Below are 21,444 nucleotides of genomic sequence, written 5' to 3'. Positions count from 1 at the left end.
AATAATTATTGCATGAATGACCGGGCTGTTGTCCTGAGGGAAAATATTTCCCAGTTTGCTTAGTGTAGCAAAAAAGGGAAAAAGAGATTTAATAGTTATTTCAAAGCTATCTCCCCCAGGGAAATTAAACCTGAGTTATGGGGTATTTTTCATAAAATCAGAGTATAAAACTAACAGTGAAAAAAAAAAAAACTATTGTGACATGAACCTAAGTGGGTTTGAACAGGGTTCTTCTTCTCAATGGAAGGGCCCCTCGAGCATCAGCATTCCTGCCGCTAAACTCTCTTTCACTCCCACTTTACCCCACTTTTACGTAGTGGGACCTAGGTATATCCATAAAGAGTGACCTCACTTGGCCATGTTCCAGTCTCCCTTTCAGGGACATCCCCGTGTTATCAGCTGATGTAATGATAGGCCCTCTCAGTCCATGTGACTCCCGCCTGCCTTCCTATCTCTAGTAATAACTGATGTAGGTATAAGGACCACTAAGGCAGTGAGGCATTTTTAAAAATTGAAGCAGTAGGTTCTTTCTATAAGATATAGATTCCATTTTTATTTTTGCAGAAATTACACAGAGTTCTTTTCTAGAAACGTGATTTATTTAAAGCCTTATTATCTTCTGTCCTGTGGGCCATTTCAAGGGCCAGAGGCATTTCTTATTAAACCTCTCCAGCCTGTCTTTCTGAAATAGAGCTCTTCTTTTCTGTAGGGAACCCATTCCCCAGGAGCCTGACTCTGCCCTTCCTCATTCACAAGATCCAGAACTGGCCAATCCACCTATCCTATGCTCTTGCTCATAGTGGCTTGTTCCCAGGATAGGCACATGATCCAAGTCAAGCAAGTCGGTATCTTCCTTGGAACTCTTCTGAGGTTGCAATCAGAAAACTCTACCCCCTAGGGTTGTTAGATTGGTGAGATTCAATGAGGCCACCAGTAGCCGTGTGATGAAGACCTGTCCAAGAGACAAACTTGAGTAGCATTGTCTGAATGCTGGATCAAGCCCTGCCTGAAGCCAGAACAGCAGGGCATTATGTGAACTAATAAATGCCCTCCGCCCTGCTATTTTTGAACGATGTTAAATGAGGATTATGTTACTGTGAACTGAATGCATTTCTGATTAATTTTGTTAGATTAGCCTAATATGTATTAAAGTTTTTTTAAAAAAGTTCTTAAAGAATTGATATGATGAAATAAATGTGGTATAAAGAAATATAAACTAGAGGGTAGCATGTAGAGTTAAGTTTGAAATGTCCTTTTGAAAATGGACATTATAGTCCGTTTTCACACTGCTGTAAAGAATTGCCTGAGACTGGATAATTTGTAAAGAAAAGAGGTTTAGTTGACTCAGTGCCACATGACTGGGAAGCCTCAGGAAACGTACATGGCAGAAGGGGAAGCAGGCACATCTTACATGGCAGCAGGCTAGAAAGCGTGCATGTGAAGGAGGAACTGTCAAACACTTACAAAACCATCACCTCTCATGAGAACCCACTCATTATCACAAGAACAGCATGGGGGAACTGCCCCCGTGATCCAGTCACCTCCCAGCAGGACCCTCCTTTGACCTGTGGAGATTCTGGGGATTACAGTTGGAGATGAGATTTGCGGGGGACAGAGAGCCAAACTGTGTCATCTTTTAAAATAACAATTTCTGGCCAGGCATGGCGGCTCACGCCTGTAATCCCAGCACTTTGGGAGGCCGAGGTGGGCAGATCACTTGAGGTCAGGAGTTTGAGACCAGCCTGGCCAACATGGTGAAACCCCGTCTCTACTGAAAATACAAAAATTAGCTGGGCGTGGTGGAGGGCTCCTGTAATCCTAGCTACTCAGGAGGCCGAGGCACGAGAATCACTTGAACCCAGGAGGTGGAGGTTGCAGTGAGTAGAGATTGCACCACTGCACTCCAGCCTGGGCAACAGAACAAGGCTCCATCTTAAAAAAAAAAAAATTCATTTGCTCAGCACCTGCTGTGTGCCAGGCATTTTATGTGCACTGTCTTCCTGACACCTCACCACCAACCTGCATGTTGCATTACACCCATTTTAGAAAGGAGGAAATTGAGGCTCGGAGTTGCTAAGAGACTTGCCAAAGAACGCCCAGGTAAGAATTATAAAGCCAAGATTTTGCATTGAAAGTTTTGGCCAAATAACCCACATTATACAGATCTGGATGAGATTATTGCTTATTCACTCAGTCAGCACTTACTGGGCACTAGCTATTTGCCTGGCATGGTGCTAGGCAATGAGGATGTGAAATGAATAAAATAGTGCCAATTTTTCAGATGCCTTCAATCCAGTGGGGTCTAATGGCTGCATCAGGGTCATCATTATGGATTGAATTGTGTCCTCCCCAAAAGATATATTGAAGCCCTAATCCTCAGTGCCTGTGATTGTGGCCTTATTTGGTAATAGGGTCTATGCAGATGTAACCAATTTGAGATGAGGTCATTAGGGCAGGCCCCAATCTAATATAATTAGCATCCTTGTAAGAAGAGGGAAATTTAAACACAAAGGCACACGTTGGAATGCCATATGAAGACAGAGGCAGAGATTGGAGTGATGCATCTACAAACCAAGGAACGCAAGGATTGCCAGCCTTCACCAGAAGCTAGGAGAGAGGCACAGAACAACACTCCCTAAGAGCCCTTGGAAGGAACCAACCCGGCCGCTATCTTGATTTCAGACCTCGACCCTCCAGAGCTGTGAGTTAACACATTTCTGTTGGTCTGAGCAACCTAGTTTTCAGTGCTGTGTTATGGCAGCCCTAGAAAACCAATACAGTCATCCTGGGTAATGCTTCCGGGAACCTATGTAAGTTTAAATCTTGCCTACAATCGCAGCTACCCCCTGGACAAGCCTCTGCAGCCAGAGTGCCCTGCCCTCCCCACCTATGCCACACGGCAGAGGGGAATCCTTTTGGACGCAGCTCCTCACTCTCTAACCCCACAGCCGGGTGACGCAGCCGGTTCTCGGCATAGCCGACACCAGGACCCACCCTATGTGACAACACTGTCTTCCAAACACACTCTGGCCCCAGTGGCTACCCGTGTTTGCGCCACTGTGTGCTTTGGACAGGCAAGTACCCAGAGACAGTGGGCAGCTAATACCAGGGTGTTGCCCTTTCTTAGTATTCATTCCAAGGCCGTTCTGTTTCCAGGATACAAGTCTCATGATTTCTCCTTTGTGATTAATGTTGAAGCCATTTCTTGATGTACTGTCTTAATATCACACGGTCTTTGGTTGTGCTGACCATCACAGCACTTTCACCTACCCGCCCTCACCCTGCCCATTCCTCCGAGTCAGGCAGGTAGCACAGATGCAGAAGAAGACACACAATGAGGGAAAGAAAGTGGATTAATCAGCGATTTGCCTAGGGTACTGATTAGCTACAATCTGGGCCTGCTGCCTAGCATTTTGAGCAGGGCCCAACTTCCTTTAGTTTTCAGCTCTGTTGCTATGCCAGTAGAAGTCTTCTGATAAAATGCATTCACCTGCTGATGTATTTGGAGAGCAAAATGCCAGCTCATTAAAAATAGTGAGGTCCCCAGTAGCTAAAGCTCTCCCTGTGGATAAACCTAAACTTTCCATATTCCCAAAGAAGGAGGTGATGCCAATAATAATTATCCTCAAGTGGGTGTCCTGTCAACTTGACCATCAATACCTCCAGGGCAAGGCCCCAGTCTAGCTTTTCCTGGTACCTTTAATAACATCTTTTTTTTTTTTTTTTTTTTTTTTTGACATGGAGTCGCTCTCTGTCACCCAGGCTAGAGTGCAATGGCATGATCTCAGCTCACTACAACCTTTGTCTCTTGGGTTCAAGCAATTCTCCTGCCTCAGCCTCCCAAAGGGCTGGGATTACAGGTGTGAGCCACCACGCCTGGCCACCTGTAATAGCATCTAACAGAGAGGGTGCTTCTGGCCTGCTAGCTGCTTTGATTAAATCTAGGGGTTTACTGCAGGCCAGGGTGTCCCTTGCATGCTTTTAGCAGGTATGGTGGTTAAGAATTTGGGCATGGGTAGTTGGTGGTCAGACTACCTAGATTAGATGTGTGTTGGCTGTGTGATTTGGGGGAGCTCATTTAACCTCTCTGAGTTTTAGTCTCTCTTCTGTAAAATGAGGTGTTTAAATGAGTCAGTGAGACCACGTGCCTAAAGTGTTTAGCATTCCATAAAAGCCAGCCATTATTATGAGCTGGGGACTGGCAGAGCCAGAACCAACCCAGGTTTCTCTGGCTCCAGAGCTCATTTGAGGAGCTCAGTGTGACTTCCACTGGACTGCTTTTCAGGGCTCTCCTCCTCCATGGACTGAGCTGTTGTAATGGGACATGGAGCCAGCAGCCAAATACCTGGGCTGTGAGGCCCTTCCACCCATGAATTCACAGCCAAGAACCTCCATCCTCCCACCCTTTTTGGTGATCCTACTTGGAGGAGGTAGATGCTTTCCCAGCTCCCTTCAGACCTGTCTCCTGGGGCTGGTCAAAGGTCCATGTTGTAAGGTCAGGAGCTCGAGGAGGAAAGACCCACTTAAGGTTTCTTCAGCTCCCTCTCATCTCCCCCTGGAGGGGCAGGTGCCTGTGGTCTCCTCTCAGACCTGGAAACAAGGGTCTGAGCTCTCCACTTCTCTTCATTTCCCAGAACTGTCATAACAATAGACCCAAAACTGGATGGCTTGAAACAGAAATCTATTGCGTTACAGTTCTGGAGTCTGGAAGTCCAAAAGCAAGGTGTCAGCAGGGCCACACTATCCCTGAACTGGTTCACGGGAGCCTCCTTCCTTGCTTCTTCTAGCTCCTAGTCTCTGCTGACGACCCCTGGGTTTCCTCGGCTTGTGGGCACATTACGTCAGTCACATGGTCGCCTTCTCCCTGTGCGTCTTTATCGTCTTCCGTCAAATCAGTCAAATTTCCCTTTTTTGATAAGGATATCAATTATATTGGATTAGGGGATCCTAGCAATCTCATTTTAACTTGATTACTTTTGTAAAAACCCTATCTCCAAATAGGGTCACATTCTGAAGTACCAGGGGTTAGGACTTCAGCATAGCTTTCTTTGTGGAGACACAATTCAATTCATAAAACCATCTGTGATCGTTAATTTATGTGTCAGTTTGGGCGCAGTAATTACATCTATAATCTCGGAACTTTTGGGGGGTCGAGGATAGAGAATTGCTTGATTCCAGGAGTTTGAGACCAGCCTGGGCAACATAGCAAGACACTATCTCTACAAAAGTTAAAAAATTAGCCAGTCCTGTAATCCCAGCTACCTGGGAGGCTGAGGGGAGAGGATTGCTTGAGCCCTGGAGGATGAGGCTGCAGTGAGCAGAGATGGTGCCACTGTACTCTATCTAGCCTGGGTGATGGATCGAGACCTTGTCTCCAAAAAAACAAAAAAAAAAAGGATGTCAATTTAGCCGGGCCATACTACCCAGAAATTTAATCAAACATTGTTCTAGGTGTTTTTGTGAAGATATTTTTTAGATAAGATTAACAGTAAAGTTGGAGTAAAGCAGATTATCCTCTAAAATGTAGGTGGGCTTCCTCCACTCAGTTGAAGGCTTTAATGGTAAAAGACTAATCTCCCAGAAGGAGAGGAAATTCTGCCAATAAACTTACTGCCTTTGAACTCAAACTGAACCGTTCACTGGGTCTCTAGCCTGCCAACCTACCCTACAGATTACATATACACATCCTGTTAGTGCTGTTCCTCTAGAGAGCCCTGGAATTGTAATTATTTTTAAGACAGAGTCTTGCTTTTGTCACCCAGGCTGGAATGCAATGGCGCGATCTCGGCTCACTGCAACCTCCACCTCCTGGGTTCAGGCAATTCTCCTGTCTCAGCCTCCAAGTAGCTGAGATTACAGGCACCCGCCACCAGGTCCCTGGCTAATTTTTGGATTTTTAGTAGAGACTAGGTTTCACCTTGTTGGCCAAGCTGGGTCTCAAACTCCTGACCTCAGGTGATCTACATGCCTCAGTCTCCCAAAGTGCTGGAATTACAGGCCTGATTCACCGCCCTGCCATGCTGGCATTATAATACACCATTCATTGGTCCCAGTCACCACCCGCCCTTAGGCCTCAGGGTCTTGGCGGTGGTGCCAGAGCTGTGGTAATTTCTCACCTAGACAGAGAATACCTGGGGCTGCCTTTCCACCCACCTCACTGTAAACAAACTATCAGTCAACCACTGAAGAAGCATTTCTGAGCCTTCAATTTTTTATTAGTCCCTTGGCAAAGTTCAGTCTCAGTGTGAATTGCTTTGAGAGATGATCGGGGAATAAATGAGAATTCCTTAGCTTCACAAGTTACCACAGTCCTGGAGGCTGGTGTTGCGTAGGAGTTAGAGGAGTCATTCCTCTAAAGTACTGCACAGAATTCTAAAGTGTCTATCACATTGTTCATGTGTGGTTACCAATTGCTGTGTAACGAACCGCTCCAAAATTGAGTGACTTTAAATTGTAATTATTTTATTTGTTCACGATTCTGAAGATCAGCAATTTATATTGGGCTCCACAGGGTGGTTCTTCTGCTTGGTCTTTTTTGGAGTCGCTTTTGCAGCTACTGTCACCTAGTAGTGTAACTGGAACCATGGCTCAGGATGGCCAATGTGTCTGGCAGTTGGTACTGGCTATTGGCTGGGCACCTGTCTCCATGCAAGTTTTCATCTTCCAGATGAGAAACCCTGGCTTCCTTACCTGGTGGCCCCTTGTTCTGAGATAACAGGAGTGAAAGCTGCAAGGTACCTTAAGGACTAGGCTTGGAAAGTTGCCAAAATACCACTTCCGTTGTATTCTTTTGCTTAGAGCAAGTTGCAAAACCTTCCTAAATTCAAAGCAAGGAGAAACAGATTCCATCACTTGATGGGAAGCAGTACAAAGTCCTGTTGCAAAGAGACATTGATACCTGAGGCAAGGATTTACTATATCCAACTTTGTAAGCAGTCTACCACGTCCACTAAGCAAATGAAACTGGCAGATGGAGTGGGTGACTTATGTCTGGCTATATCAGGGAAGGTGATGAACACAATCGTGATGAGATCCAGAGGTCAGAGGGGACGTGTGAGGACATTGTTGTTTATTATACCATTTGACTGAGAACTGGGCAGGGAAGGCTTGTTGGACTCTGCCTGATTCGAAGTCTAGTCTATAAATTTTTTCCTGCGAATTAGATATTTGCTTCAGTTCTGCTACAGCACAGCCGGAGGCATCTGGTAGGGCCGGCTAACTTATGTTCTTAGATTTTCTTTGGCAGAAATTAATTTTTTTCTTTAGAATTTTTTTTCTCTCCAAGGCTCAGTCTTTGGGTTAATATCGCAGATCCACAATTCATAAATTTGTTCCTCTTGGTTCATTGTTTCAGAATGAAACTTTTAACAGATTCCAAAGCCTTCATAAGAGTGCTGCCTAGTTACATAATGAAGTTACTATGCACGTGGTTGACAGGAGTAATTTATTATTATCTTTGTCCTTGATAAGAGTTATGCCTTGCACAGCAGGTGCCTAATAAATATTAGCTATAACAACACAAGCAACAGAAGAAAGTTTGCCCCTCTGTGTCTCAATCAGCCATTCACAATGCATATTCTTCTGTTGTCACCGTGCCTGTTTTCTGTTAATTTTATCAATTATATGTACAGGGGAACTATACCTGTGTGATGTTATACTGTTAGTTAAATGTCCTAATTTATCCTGCCACTATACTTCGTTTAGCATAACAAAGTCACAATATTTTTCTGTCCCTGCGGTGAAAGACTGTAGTAAGCTGGTCTTGCTAACAAGAGATAATTATTAGCGAATATTACCCTATATTCATTACTAAGCGTTCCAGGAGGATTAATAATTCTACGAATTTTGGACAGGCCGAGGTAGCGGCAACGTGAGATAGGGCTGTTTTAATATTTGTCCTTGGTCCATTTGCATATCTATCACTGGTAATTCGTTAATGCTGCTTATGTTTGTCTGTGGTCATGCCGAGAATTAATGCACTCTGCTGGCTGATACGCCCAGTGCCAAAGCGAGAACTAGGCAAGTCCGAACGTTCCATGATTCCGGCAATCATGAGGCTTGCGTTCAAGAGCAACTTCTTTGCAGGGTGATGCTTTTCTGAAAAGTCAGCAGTGAAATGGCAGATTTCAAGCATGGTTCACTGACGTTCAAGTCTTTCTTTCTCCTATAAGAGCTATTCTGGCACTTGAAATTGCCGAGTTTGTTTGTTTGTTTGTTTTGTTGTCGTTACTGGGAACAGGCAGAGAGAAGGCAAGGGTATTTAACATTCGACAGAGAATTGCTGAAAGTCAGAGGTAGGTCAGTGGGGGCTGGGAAGGCTTTGATTGCCAAACTAAGTGTCTAAAAGAAAAGAGAACAGGCCGGGGGCGGTGGCTCATGCTTGTAATCCCAGCACTTTGGGAGGCAAAGGTGGGCAGATCAGGAGGTCAAGAGATCGTAGACCATCCTGGCCAACACGGTGAAACCCTGTCTCTATTAAAAATACAAAAATTAGGTACAAGCCTGTAGTCCTAGCTACTCGGGAGGCTGAGGCAGGAGAATCACGTTGAACCCAGGAGGCGGAGGTCGCAGTGAGCCGAGATTGAGCCAGGCGGAGGTTGCAGTGAGCCGCCAAGTCCAGCCTGGCGACAGAGCAAGACTCTGTCTCAAAAAAAAAAAAAAAAAGAAAGAAATGAGAACCTGAAACATCAGAAACGATCTGTACATCGATTACACTGGACACCCTAACCAACCTGCATATTTGTATATGTTAAAACACGTAATTATTTTAATACATTCCCAGTGAATTCTGCTACTTAGGAGAACTTTAGATAAATCACAAGGAGGCAAATATTGATATAACATTAACTTGAAGTTGGCATTTGGCCGTTATTATTAAACATGTATGAAGTATCTAATTCAATCATTCATCAGTTCAATTTTGTCAATCCACAAATAATTACTGAAGGTCTCATATGTGCCAGATGCATGATAGGTTTCTGGAATTCCAGAGGAGTTTGCAGTCTAGAGGAGAAGAAAGAAAAGCAAGCTGGCTGTCTCAGTGCGATAGTATGTATGATAGGGGGTCTGGATAGGTGACCCTGGAGGAAGTGACCTCTCTGGGAGGTGCCGGTGTAGGTGGAAGGAGAGCCAGGTCTTGCGGGATTAAGACCCAGGCTCTGGAGTTGGGACAATGGAAGGCATTGAAAGCTTAAGAAAGGAAGTGGCATGATCAGGCTGCAGTTTGAACAGACTATTCTGCTTGCAGTGGGGAGGATGGCTTAACGAGGCGGCTTAGATTGCGTTGCCAAGACGCTGAGCCAGAAACGGGCTTCTTGGGCAAGCAATTTCTTGAGGGAGTGCTTTCAAGTGAAACCTGTAAGGATGTGAGGGAAACGCAAATAGGACAGGCTCAGAGGAGGTCTGGCCTCAGACTGATCCTGTGGGAAGTCGGACATGTGTGGGGACACAGATTGCCCTCTTGAGCGAGGCAAGAGGACCAGCCTTTGTGTCCACTTATCAGGCAGATGTGGCTGTGGGCTGGCCCCAGCTGGAAGGCAGACCTCCTGGGCTTTTCCAGGTGAGTGGTGCTTTTCTCCAGGGCGAGTCTCAGGAGAAGGGAACAGCTGTCTTGTTAATGGGCAGTATTCACAGCAGCGGGGGTGTGGGTGCCTCAGTCCAGGCAGGAAGAGCCGAAGAGAGAAGGAAGAACCATTTAAAGGGCTCTTGACATCCTCCACATGGGGGAGATTGCTTTCTATCACTGGAAAGGAAAGGACAAATCAGTTCCTCTAATGGAAAATGCATTAGGCTTTCTTGAGAGAGCCCCCTAAGGAAGGAGAAAGAGCAACAGGACATTACCAGCAGTTTGGCTGAGGGCAAGACCTAAGAGGTGTATCCATCAACCATGAAGAAAAGAGACCCACGGTTCAGAATTAATCAGAGGGAAGGGAGTGGGACTTGAGTAACACAGAGGTACGCGACAGGCGAGGCAGGGGCCAGGCTGCGCCAACCTTCTAAAAATAAATAATTCCCTCCTGTTTCCTTCAGAGGTGCATGAGGTAATTTGCAAACATTTGCAAGCAAGTTTTCACCGGGCTGAACCACAGGCAAAGCTCCCACTGACTTCACAGGGAGCTCCCGGGGGACACCCAGCAAGGTGAGGGCTTGGTTCTGGGTAATTAAGACTTATGGCACCCTTGTTCACAAAGAAATCCCAGTGCACATCATTGAAATGCAGCAGCCCTGCAGCCCCTCGGTGGCCTGCAGCATTAGAAGCCCACTTGAGCCAACATTAATTTTGCTATTCTTCACTTTCTGATATCAGAGGATGACATCACTTTGATTAAGAGGGACAATCACATTACAGACAATCAGTAGAGTCAGCCTGTGCCGGTCAGTGTCCTCAGAGCCGCTCACTGATGATGGGGCTGGTGCTCTACGAAACAGCAAGAACTAGGAGTTTGTTGAGGTCGACTCTAATTCCATTGTCGCCTTCTGAGCAGGCAGAATTCTCCCCAGATGCTCCTCCCGCACTCTTTTCTTATATTTTCCTCCTCTTCTGCTTCCCTCTGTGTCCCCTTCTATAAGACACAAAGGTGCTGATGGGCGGTCAGGCCTGGTGGGAGGAAATCTCTGTAGAACACTCTTTGACCCCTCCTCTGGGTTAGGGTGATAGAGGGATGATTACGTGAATTAGCAGATCTGTGTCAAGAAGCACCATGTGCAGGGTGCTGTGCTGGCCGTTAGGAAGGGTATGAAGAATTCTCCGACACATTCCTAACCCTCAAAGAGCCTAAAATCTTGCTGAAGAGTCATGTCTCTATAAGATATCCACCAACAGGGGTTAGCAGGGCTTAGCAACACAGCTTTAGACCAGATGGCCTGGGTTTGAATCCTGGCTCTTCCACACTGGCTGTGTCAACTTATACAATGTCTCTGTGCCTCAGTTTTCTCATCTGTAAAATGGGTATGACAGTAATACCTGTCTCACAGCGTATATGTGAGAAATTAACAAATTAATGGCCAGGCATGGGGGCTCACACCTGTAATCTTAGCACCTTGGGAGGCTGAGGCAGGAGACTCGCTAGGGGCGAGGAGTTTGAAACCAGCCTGCGCCACATACTGAGACCCTGTCTATACAAAATATATATATAAAATTAGCTGAGCATGGCAAAGTGCACCTGCAGTCTCAGCTACTCAGGAGGCTGAGGAGGGAGGATCGCTTGAGCCTGGGAGCTCGAGGCTTCAGTGAGCTGTGATTGCACCATTGTACTATAGCCTGGGCGACAGAGTGAGACCCTGTCTCAAAAGAAAAAAAAAATAATGAAAAAGCTTAAAACATGGTCATTGCTGAATAATTGTGAACAAAGCCCACAGACACTTATAGAGTATTTACTGTGCTAAGTTGTTTGTATGCTTTATCCAATCTAATTTGCAAGCAACATATGAAGTGGGTACCATCATTATCACCATTTTACCAACAAATGGAGGCTCAGACAAGTGAAGTGACTTGTATAAAACCGAAAGCTAGGAAGTGATGGAGATGGGATTTGTAACCACGGCCAAGGCACTTAGCTGTTATTCTATAACTTGTCATTTATAAGAAAACCAATGACGGCCAAATGGTTCAGATACTTTGAGAACAAAGAGCTAATTGGGAAGTGGAGCAATGAAGGAGGGTTTCTGCTGAGTCTTCCATTTGCAGGTAGGAGGTTCATTCATAACAGCCAGTATTTATCGAGCACATGGTACGATTAAGCACAGAGCTGGAGACATCATGAGTGATGCATGGCGTCACCTTGAAGTTGGAAGAGGAAGAAGAGTAAATTAATCAAATAGGAGAGGAGCAGGGAGGTGCACTCTGGAAGGATCAGGAGCTTGAAGAGGGATTAAGTGTGTCCCTTAGGGATGGAAAAATGTGGAAGAAGGGAGGGGAGCAGGAAAGACTTTCTAAGGAGGTGGGATCTTGAGAGTATGGCCTGGGCAAAGGCTCAGGTATGAGACAGCCTAAGGAAACTCTGAGTTTGTAAGCATCTGAAGCCATGGGTGGAGGTGCGTAGGATGGTGAGAGATCATTACAGTGACCAGCACCCTTTGAGTGTCACGATGTGTTAAGCATTAGCACGATCTCTTTTATTCTTGCCCTGGAGTGGGCAAACCATGGCCTACGGGCCAAATCGAGCCCACCACCTGGTTTTGCTTGGCAGGTAAACTAGGAATGATTTTTACAGATGTAACACTTGCAATTGATTGTGATGATAGGGAACACTAACTTCAAACCCTAACTAAACAAAGTGTTATCCTCCCCACAAAAAGAATTCTGTTATTCTCATCAGTAGGCCTGAATTTAAAAAATAAATAAATACAGCAAATCACATTGCCATGTATGTACCTATGCAACAATCCTGCATGTTCTTCACATGTACCCCAAAACCTAAAGCACAATAAAATATTTAAAATAAATAAATAATTGTCCTTGGTCAGGTACAGTGGCTTGCCCCTGTAATCCAGGAACTTTGGGAGACCAAGGTAGGAGGATCATTTGATCCCAGGAGTTTGAGACCAGCCTGGGCAACATAGCGAGACCTCACCTCTATTTTATAAATAAATAAATAAATAAAATTGTCTTCAATTAATAATACTTTTTTCTGGCTTTATTGAGGTGCAATTTGTAAATGAAAATTGTATATATTCAAGATATACAACATGACGATTTGGTATGCATTGTGAAATGATTACCACAATCGAATTAACATGTCCATCACCTCACATAGTAACCATTCTGTATGTGTGTGACACTAGAGATCTATTCTCAGCAAATTCCAGGTTTGTAAATACAGTGCTATTCACTGTAGTCATCATCCTGTACTCTAGAACCCCAGAACTTATTCATATTATAAGTGAAAGTTTCTACCTTTTGACCAACATCTCAGCAACCCCCACTCCCAGCCTGTGGCAATCACCCTTCTACTCTCTCTTTCTATGAGTTCCAATTATTATTCTATTTTAAATTTTACCAGTAAAAACACTGTGGATCTTTATTTTCTCTCTAGTTTTATAAATACCTATATAGTAGCCTCAATTTTGCTTCTTGACTTGCAACACCAGAAATATTTACTGTCTAGCCGTTTGTAGCAAAAGCTTGCCAACCCTTGTTCTTTTCTTTTTTTTTTTTTTCTTTTTGAGGTGGCGTCTCACTCTGTTGCCCAGGCTGAAGTGCAGTGGCACAGTCTTGACTCATGGCACTCTCTGCCTCCTGGGTTCAAGCTATTCTCCTGCCTCAGCCTCATGAGTAGCTGGGGTTACAGGCACCCGACACCACGCCCAGCTAATTTTTATATTTTTGGTAGAGATGGGGTTTCACTATGTTGGCCAGGCTGATCTTGAACTCTTGACCTCAAGTGATCTGCCCACTTCGGCCTCCCAAAGTGCTGGGATTACAGGCGTGAGCCACCATGCCCAGCCAGGCATCGTTCTTATTTAAGGATAATGGAACTGAGGGGGATGAAGTGGTGTCACTCAGATCACAGAGCTAAGACCAGGTGGAAGCAGGACCTGAACGCAGGCTGTCTGGACTGGGGCGCGATGCTCTGAGCCCACTTCCACCCGGTGTTTACAGAAGTCCAAGGAAAAAACTAAGGACCAAACTAGGTCAAGAGGGGAGGGAATGGAGCAGACAAAAGTGCCTGGATGTAGAGACAAGCACGAAGGAGGCGTCCTGCCGTGCCAGGCTTCTCTGGCTGATCCAATGTGTCACAGGTCTAAGCTAGAGGTCGTGGGCACAAAAGACTTGTTTCCCCTGGCAGAAAAGAATTCCTGGCTGCTGTGGGCAGCAGATTTCTCACGTGGACGATTGGAAATATTTACAGTGCTGCAGGAAATGCTGGAGGAAGGGCGGCTCTGGCAGACTGCGGATAGGACAGAAGGAGTGTTCAGCTTGGACAGGCTGAGCTGGAGATGCCTGAGGCATAAGTGTGTGAAGGAGAGTGGAGAAAAGAGTCTGGGCTCTGGAGCCAGGTGTAGAGTTGGGAGTCATTGCAATGGGGCTGAAACAGGGGAGACTGGAATTAATACGCTAAGGAAAGAAATCATTCCCTCTGTTAACAGGAGTTGAAAGGTTCACCTGCTCAGAACGGACGCAGGGGCAGAGCGCTTTCTCATCTTTGAACTCTGCAGTGGACAGGGATGGGGATTCATGTTCCTGGATTCAGTGGAACCTGAAGAAGGAAACAAGGTTATTTTTGAAATAGGTTATCTGTGTCATTGTATGATCTCTCTTGTCACACATATAAGACACACACACACCAAAGATCATAAAAGATGTATTTTTTAAGCCCCAGTGTGTATATTAACTTGCACAGAATAATCTGATTAGCTTTGAAGGGCGTAGGCTTAAAGAGAATGAAGATTTCCAAGTAAAACCAGAGGAAGAATGCTCGATGTCATTGAGAACGCAGGGAGAATTTCCTTCCAGTGAAGTTTCAGAAAACTGAAGAAAGCAGCAGCCTCTGGTTATATAATTCCTACCTGGGCAAGTGAAAATCTTTGATTATCTATTTATGTCCTGCCAATTCCAGAGCCCAGCGGAAATCAGTCCAGGAAACTGATTTTGACCACTTCTCCTTTCCGCTCTCTTGTTTCGTGGCCTCCTTAACCTTGAGGAGTGCTTCAGGCTAATGTGGGAGTCCACGTAGGCAGATTTTGGAGGAGCAGGCGAGACCACAGAGGAAGGAACTGAGATGCAGGGAAAGAAACAGAGATGCCACTGCCCAGCCGGGGGATTGCCAGCCGAGAAGATTCTTTTTGTTTTTTATGGGTTTTTTTTTTTTGAGACAGTCTTGCTCCATCACCCAGGCTGGAATGTGGTGGTGCAATCATGGCTTGCTGTAGCCTTGACCTCCTGGACTAGGCAGTCCTCCCACCTCAGCCTCCAGAGTGGCTGAGACTACAAGCACACACCATCGTGCCTGGCTAATTTTTTTTTTTTTTTTTGAGACGTAGCCTCACTCTGTTGCTCAGGCTGGAGTGTAGCAGCACAATCTCGGCTCACGGCAACCTCCACCTCCTGGGTTCAAGCAATTCTCCTGCCTCAGCCTCCCAAGTAGCTGAGATTACAGGTGCCTGCCACCACGCCCAGCTAATTTTTTTGTATTTTTAGTAGAGACAGGGTTTCACCATGTTAGCCAGGATGGTCTTGATCTCCTGACCTCGTGATCTGCCCCCCTCAGCCTCCCAAAGTGCTGGGATTACAGGCGTGAACCACTGTGCCCGGCTATTTTTTTTTTTAAAGAGATTACATCTTGCTATATTGCCCAAGCTAGTCTTGAATTCCTGGGCTCAAGTGGTCCTCTCACCTTGGCCTCCCACAATGTCGAGATTACAGGTGTGAGTCATTGCGCCTGGCCTGAGAAAATTCTTATAAGCCTAATGTTTCCCCAAGAATTCTTGGAGTAAATAAGGAAAAATATATGATGCTGCCTGAAGTTTTAGAGGGAGTGAGGGTTCACCACTCACATACTTTAGAGGGAGTGAGGGCCTCATAGCTGCACATCTGCTCCCACCCCTGCCCTAGTTCTGCGTGCCCTGTTGTCTTACTCACTCGTTTGCAGGAAGAGCAGTATCTGGAAAGTGGGTGCTGCGGGAAACCTGAGGATGTGGCAGGCTACAGGGTGTCCATCTCAAACATACATTTGACCTTTTCCTTAGATAAACATTGTAGAAGTAGGCCCAGGGACATGTGTCATTTCATGAACCTGATTCTTGCCCAGATTTAATTCTATGAGTGGCCTTCGAGGAGGCACTTTGAAAAACTGCAGCCACACTTGGAAGCCACTCGGGTCCCACTGCATAGATTACCCCTTCAGTGTTCTAAATGGAACTGGGGAGCAAATCAACAATATCTGGGAAATCTGTTTAAAAAGGGAAAAGGTGCAACGTGGTCTCATATCTCATAAGAAAATGAGATTTTCCTGAGATGTCATTGAAAGAGAAAATGTTTGTACAAAATACACAACAGCTGTATCAACTAAGACAATGATCTTTTGTGATTTGTAGGGGGCATATCATGTAGGTGGAGCAGAGATTTGTATATTTATCTCTGAACTGGGTTTGATTTTAATATTATTCTGTCACTTATGCACAGTTCCCAAATGCCTTGTCAGGAAGAGCCAGTTATTAAGTCACTGAAAGTGTCTTATAAAAATAGCAGACAATCTAAACTGTGAATCATTCCATGGAGCCCCAGTGGTGTGAGCACAGGCAGATTCTGCCATGAGTTAAACAATTGTGCAAACATGTGCTCCATAGCCTTTCCATGCCAGATTCAGTGCTAACCCTTGGGTGACGAAGATTAATAAGGCGTAGCCTATGTCTGAAAAGAGTTCACATCCCAGTGAGGAAGGAGCAAACCGATTTAAAAAATACTATACACAAGAAGGTTAAACCATTAGAGATAAATTAGAAGAGGTCACTCTGAAGTCGCATTGATGAAGCATGGTTCTGTACAAAGTGCTTTGAGAACATGGAAGAAGGGAAATTAACCCAACCTAAGGGTAGCTGGCAAACTTGAAGGCAGAGACATTTGAATGGTCTCTTGAAGGATGAGTAAGAGTTTGAAAGCAGCAAGGGAGCTGTTTTATAAGGTTTGAAGGCATGACTCTGCACAGCTAATGGGGGATCGGAGAAGAGCTTTGTATGGCTGGACAGAATGGTGTATGTGACAGGGACAAGGGGTGAGGCTGGGAAAGAAAGCAGGACTGTGCAGAGCCTATGTGAATAGCAGCCCAGAAGATTCTCAGGTTAGGAAAGGTGCAAGGAGATTGGTGTTTTACATGGATTCTTCTGATGGCCTCTGAGCTGCTGAGCAGGGCTGCTCAGTGAGGCCCACCTTTTATATGATGTATGGTGTTGTCATTGTTTTATTTACTAACTCAGAAGATTAGCCTATTTCCTAGTGTCCTTTGCTTAGTCTCAGGGAGTGATTATATTTTAAAACAGAGGTTGGCAAACTATAGCCATGTCCAATTTGGCCCACCACCTATTTTTGTCAATAAAGTTTTATTGGACCACAGCCATGACCATTCATTCATTTAGTGTTGTCTGTGGCTGATCACTGCACTAGGACTGATTTCACAGCAGAGTTGAATAGCCGCAACAGAGACTGATGCACAAGATGTAAAATATTTACGACGCAGTTCTTCACAGAAAAGGTTTGCTGACCCTTGCCTTTTGGTTCTCCAAAGTCCTTGCCATCTTTCCCATCGGACCAGAAACTTGGAAGATAATCTGGAAGGTTTGCCTCATTGACTTCTGTACTGCTCTCCTCTGCCTTAATCAAGTGGCCAAATTCAGCTGCTCTCATCAAGTCACTAGTAGCATAGGGTAGAGGATCACATTAAAAAAAAAAAAAATGGCCGAGCGCGGTGGCTCACGCCTATAATCCCAGCACTTTGGGAGGCCGAGGCGGGTGGATCACGAGGTCAAGAAATCAAGACCATACTGGTCAACATGGTGAAACCCCGTCTCTACTAAAAATACAAAAAAATTAGCTGGGAATGGTGGCGCATGCCTGTAATCCCAGCTACTTGGGAGGCTGAGGCAGGAGAATTGCTTGAACCCAGGAGGCGGAGGTTGCGGTGAGCTGAGATCGCTCCATTGCACTCCAGCCTGGGTAACAAGAGCGAAACTCCGTCTCAAAAAAAAAAAAAAAAAAAGACTGCAAACTTACTCCTGTCCTGTTCAGCATTTTTACTGGCATAAATAAAACCATGTTTCTCGATGGCTAAGAGTGGCATTGATATGTCAGAATCCGTGTTCCAAAGAAATCTTGATCAACTAGAGTAATGGCCAGAATGTACTCTCTGCCGCAGAAGCAGTCTCTCCTAAATGAAGAATGTAGGGATCTAGCAGAATATCTGATATTTTCAGATCCTAGGGCAAGAGTACAAATGGAGACCAGCCTGCCATACATCTAAATAGTTGGAAGTTATAAATCAAGACAACAAGCTAAATAAAATGTGTCTTATCCTCCTACCTTGACAAATAGACCTTCTTCACCACCTGGAAGTTCAAGTTCAAATTCAGAGTTCTCTGACTCCTAAGAGTCTTGATGCGGTAACATGGCAGCATGGGAGAGCAGCCCCTTGTCCTGTCCCACCCCCAACTTCCAACGCTTCTATTTTCTAGCCTACTGCTGGAGTCCTCCGCACCGTGTCGGTTGCTTCCTCTTTACGGCACACCAGTGATAGCTGTCATTTGGGGCCACTTGTTTGGCTCTGCTCTCCGGCTTCTCTCTGTAACTCCAATTCCTGCTTCTACCTCTGATTAACTTGTTTCCAGCTTCTTCCAGCAACCCCTGGTCTCGTGCTTATATTTGGCACAATCCCCAGAAAATCACGTCCCTGATGGAGTCACCCCTGGGCTTGGAAAAACAATCTGGTCAACTGCCACCTGCCTTCCAGCTCCTGGATCTTATATGATAATCCCTGACCAGCATCTGAGATGAAAACTGCTTCCTCCCACTCCCAACACCCATGCCAGTGGCCGTTGAACTTTTAAGCACAAAGGGTGAATATTTTAGCAAACCTGGGGCAGCAGGAATCGGGGGTAGTCCCACCTACAAGCAGTGTATTTCTTTGAATTGTAGTGTTTTTATTTTCAAAATGTCACGTGCTTTAGAGAAAATGTTTTAATCATTGAAATATTGTTTATGTGTAATGTACCTTCCAAAAAATACACAGAAAATAAACGTACAGCTTAACAAGTTATCACAAAATGTACAACTTCCAGGTAAACAAATGCTTCACTATCTTCTCCCCAAAGGAATCCAACCACTCTTCTGACTGCTAATACTATTGTTTGATTTTGCCAGTTTTCAAATTTTATGTAAATATATTCAAACACTACAAACTCTTTCGTATATGGTTTCTTTCATTCAACGTAATGTTTGTGAGATTCATCTGTGGTGCCATGTATGGTCCTAGGTCACTCATTCTCATGATATATAATATGCCATTTTATGAGTACACCAACATTTATTTATACATATCATTGTTGATGGGCATTTAAGTTGTATCCAGTTGTTGGTTATTATAAATAATCCCGCCATGAACAGTCTTAACAAATATCTGTTGGTGCAGGTGAGCATGAATTTGGGGCCACATATACCTAGAAGTGAATCACTGGATGATGGTTTTTACGTATTTCAACATATTTCAAGTCTTTGATAGTTCAGAGACTTTCCCAGAGTGGTTGAACCAACCTGCACTTCCATCTCCACTCTATGGTAATTATTTGTTGTTCCACATTTTCAGAATTTTTTTTTATTCTTCTCCACAAGGCAGTCATGTTCATTTCCATGTTGAAAATTTATAGAATTTTTTTTCCAAAAAGGGGAAATGAATCTTGTGGAAGATGTACCAAGTTTATTCCTGTGCCTTCAGCTGCCCCAAATTGGAGGAGTTCAGTTGTCTGTCAACCACATTGACCTCTTGAAGGTTCTTCTTTCAGTTTCATGACTTTCTAACCTTTTGCCAAACTGTTTACCATTTATGGAACAGCATACCTCCTCTGTCCAGCATGGCGCCTGCCACCATATTGGCTGAGTCTGAAGACTGATTCACTGCTGACCTTCAATCCATTTTGAAAATACAGTACGTACTTGAACAATCTTACTTTGATTAGAGGTTCATCTGATTGTGGCTTTGATTAGTCCCTAAGTCCTTTCAAGGTAACAGGCCATGCACTTCTTTCATATATACTTCCAACACCTGAAGGAATACTTGGGACCCCATAGGGAGCAATCAGTGTTTGCTAACTGACTGCCTGGCTCAGTGTAGCTTAAAATCCATCTTTATTTTTATATGATAGTTTAAATGATTTAATGAGTGGCTGTCACTGACAAGGCACTTGGGGACTGTGCATGAAATGACACAATAATATAAAACTAAAGCTTTGCTCAGAGAGTAATACACAGAACTGCCTTCCGTGTACATATTTCTCTTTATACGAGAGGAAACAATTCTTCCTTTGGTCAAGGGGAGTTGTTTTCATTGATAAAAATAAGTAAATCCACATTCTCTCCTACTGCTTTATTTGAATGCTTACAAAAACAGGCATCATATATAATATTCATTTCAGCAATGAATATGCAGAAAGTGCTGCATCTCTTTATTTAGGAATTTTAAACATTGCAGTCATGTTCATCATGGTGACTGTGGGCTTTTATATCTAAGACAGACTCATTTCTCAAAGTCATATTTAAATATCTCAAACGGTAGAGTTGGCCTCTTGGGTATTGCACAACATACAACTGAAGAAAGAAGGTTAACCTCTCCAGAAAAAAAAAAAAAGTAAAGAAATGGCGCAGCTGTGGATATTTCACGTTTAGAAAGCAGCGGGAACAGGGGAAAGAAGAACAGAGAATTCTAGGGGAGCCAAGTTTGCAACGAGAATCTGGATGTTGGCTTCATCTTAGAGCAGAGTGTGGGAGTTGTTCTCTAACTTAACGATGCTCTAAGTGAGGTATACACTTTTTTCTCAGTTCCGTGTTTTATAGGCAAGATTTCTCTTCTGTTCCATTCAATAATCTAAACTGACAACCCAAATGGTTAGCCAGACCCAAGCACACGCACAGTTTCATACCTGTGACTTTGTTCCAGATTTTAGATCTTAGAATAGTTTCATTCTTTCATTCATTTGTTCATTTTTAAAAATTAAATGGCCAGACAACAAATACTTACCCAGCATTGGCCGGATGCAGTGGCTCACGCCTGTAATCCCAACACTTTGGGAGGGCAAGGCAGGTGGATCACCTGAGGTCAGGAGTTTGAGGCCAACCTGACCAACATGGAGAAACCCCGTTTCTACTAAAAATACAAAATTAGCTGGGTGTCATGACGCATGCCTGTAATCCCAGCTACTCAGGAGGTTGAGTCAGGAGAATCATTTAAACCTGGGAAGTGGAGGTTGCGGTGAGCCGAGATCGTGCCATTGCACTCCAGCCTGGGCAACAAGAGTGAGACTCCGTCTCAAAAAATATACATAAAAAAGTACCCAGCACCTACTATAAGCCAAGTGCGCTCATAACCAGACATTATTTAACTAAATACACAAACAGTTGTAAAAGTGCATCAGTGAGAGTGCTCTGAAGAAACAACTTAGGGCAGTGGAAATGTGTATTAGAAAGATTTGCCTTAGTCAGGGAGGTCTGGGAAGTGTCCTTGAGGAATGAGGGCTGAAGAAGTGATGATCTGTAACTCGCCAGTGCACTACCTAAGTGAAGTGGGTAGCAGCAGTGCAAAGAAATGAAAACAGCTCATGCAAAGGCCCTGTGGTGGGAAAGCATAATGCACACGAGGACCAGCATGAAAGTCAGTGTGGGAGGACAGGGAGAACAAAGGGAGTGGACAAGACCTTGTGGGTCCTTACAGAGCGTTGTCCTTATCCTCACAGCAAAGTGTGGGA

The 21,444-nt window shown here is 44.6% G+C and overlaps 1 long non-coding RNA gene across 3 annotated transcripts in view; it reads right to left on the bottom strand.

The window, feature by feature from the left end:
* Positions 1-8,905: 8,905 nt before the first annotated feature.
* The window catches only part of LOC105730913 (uncharacterized), a 30,257-nt gene continuing 17,718 nt past the window's right edge, over positions 8,906-21,444 (bottom strand). Inside the window, exons 1-3 of one of the 3 annotated variants that reach the window (XR_001110598.2) lie at positions 18,014-18,373; positions 14,105-14,198; positions 8,906-9,742 (exon numbers count right to left, since the gene is read on the bottom strand). This is a non-coding gene — a long non-coding RNA (uncharacterized LOC105730913). Of the gene's footprint in view, positions 9,743-11,183; positions 11,281-14,104; positions 14,199-18,013; positions 18,374-21,444 lie in introns of those variants that run through there. The other 2 variants (XR_010338719.1, XR_010338720.1) reach the window with 2 other exon arrangements.

This window comes from Aotus nancymaae, unplaced genomic scaffold (assembly GCF_030222135.1).
Source record: "Aotus nancymaae isolate 86718 unplaced genomic scaffold, 86718_ANA_hifiasm-v0.15.2.pri h1tg000006l, whole genome shotgun sequence".
In the NCBI taxonomy this organism is placed as follows: Eukaryota; Metazoa; Chordata; class Mammalia; order Primates; family Aotidae; genus Aotus; species Aotus nancymaae.
Note: the sequence above shows the minus strand (reverse complement) of the source record. Positions and strands in the feature narration are given on the sequence as shown.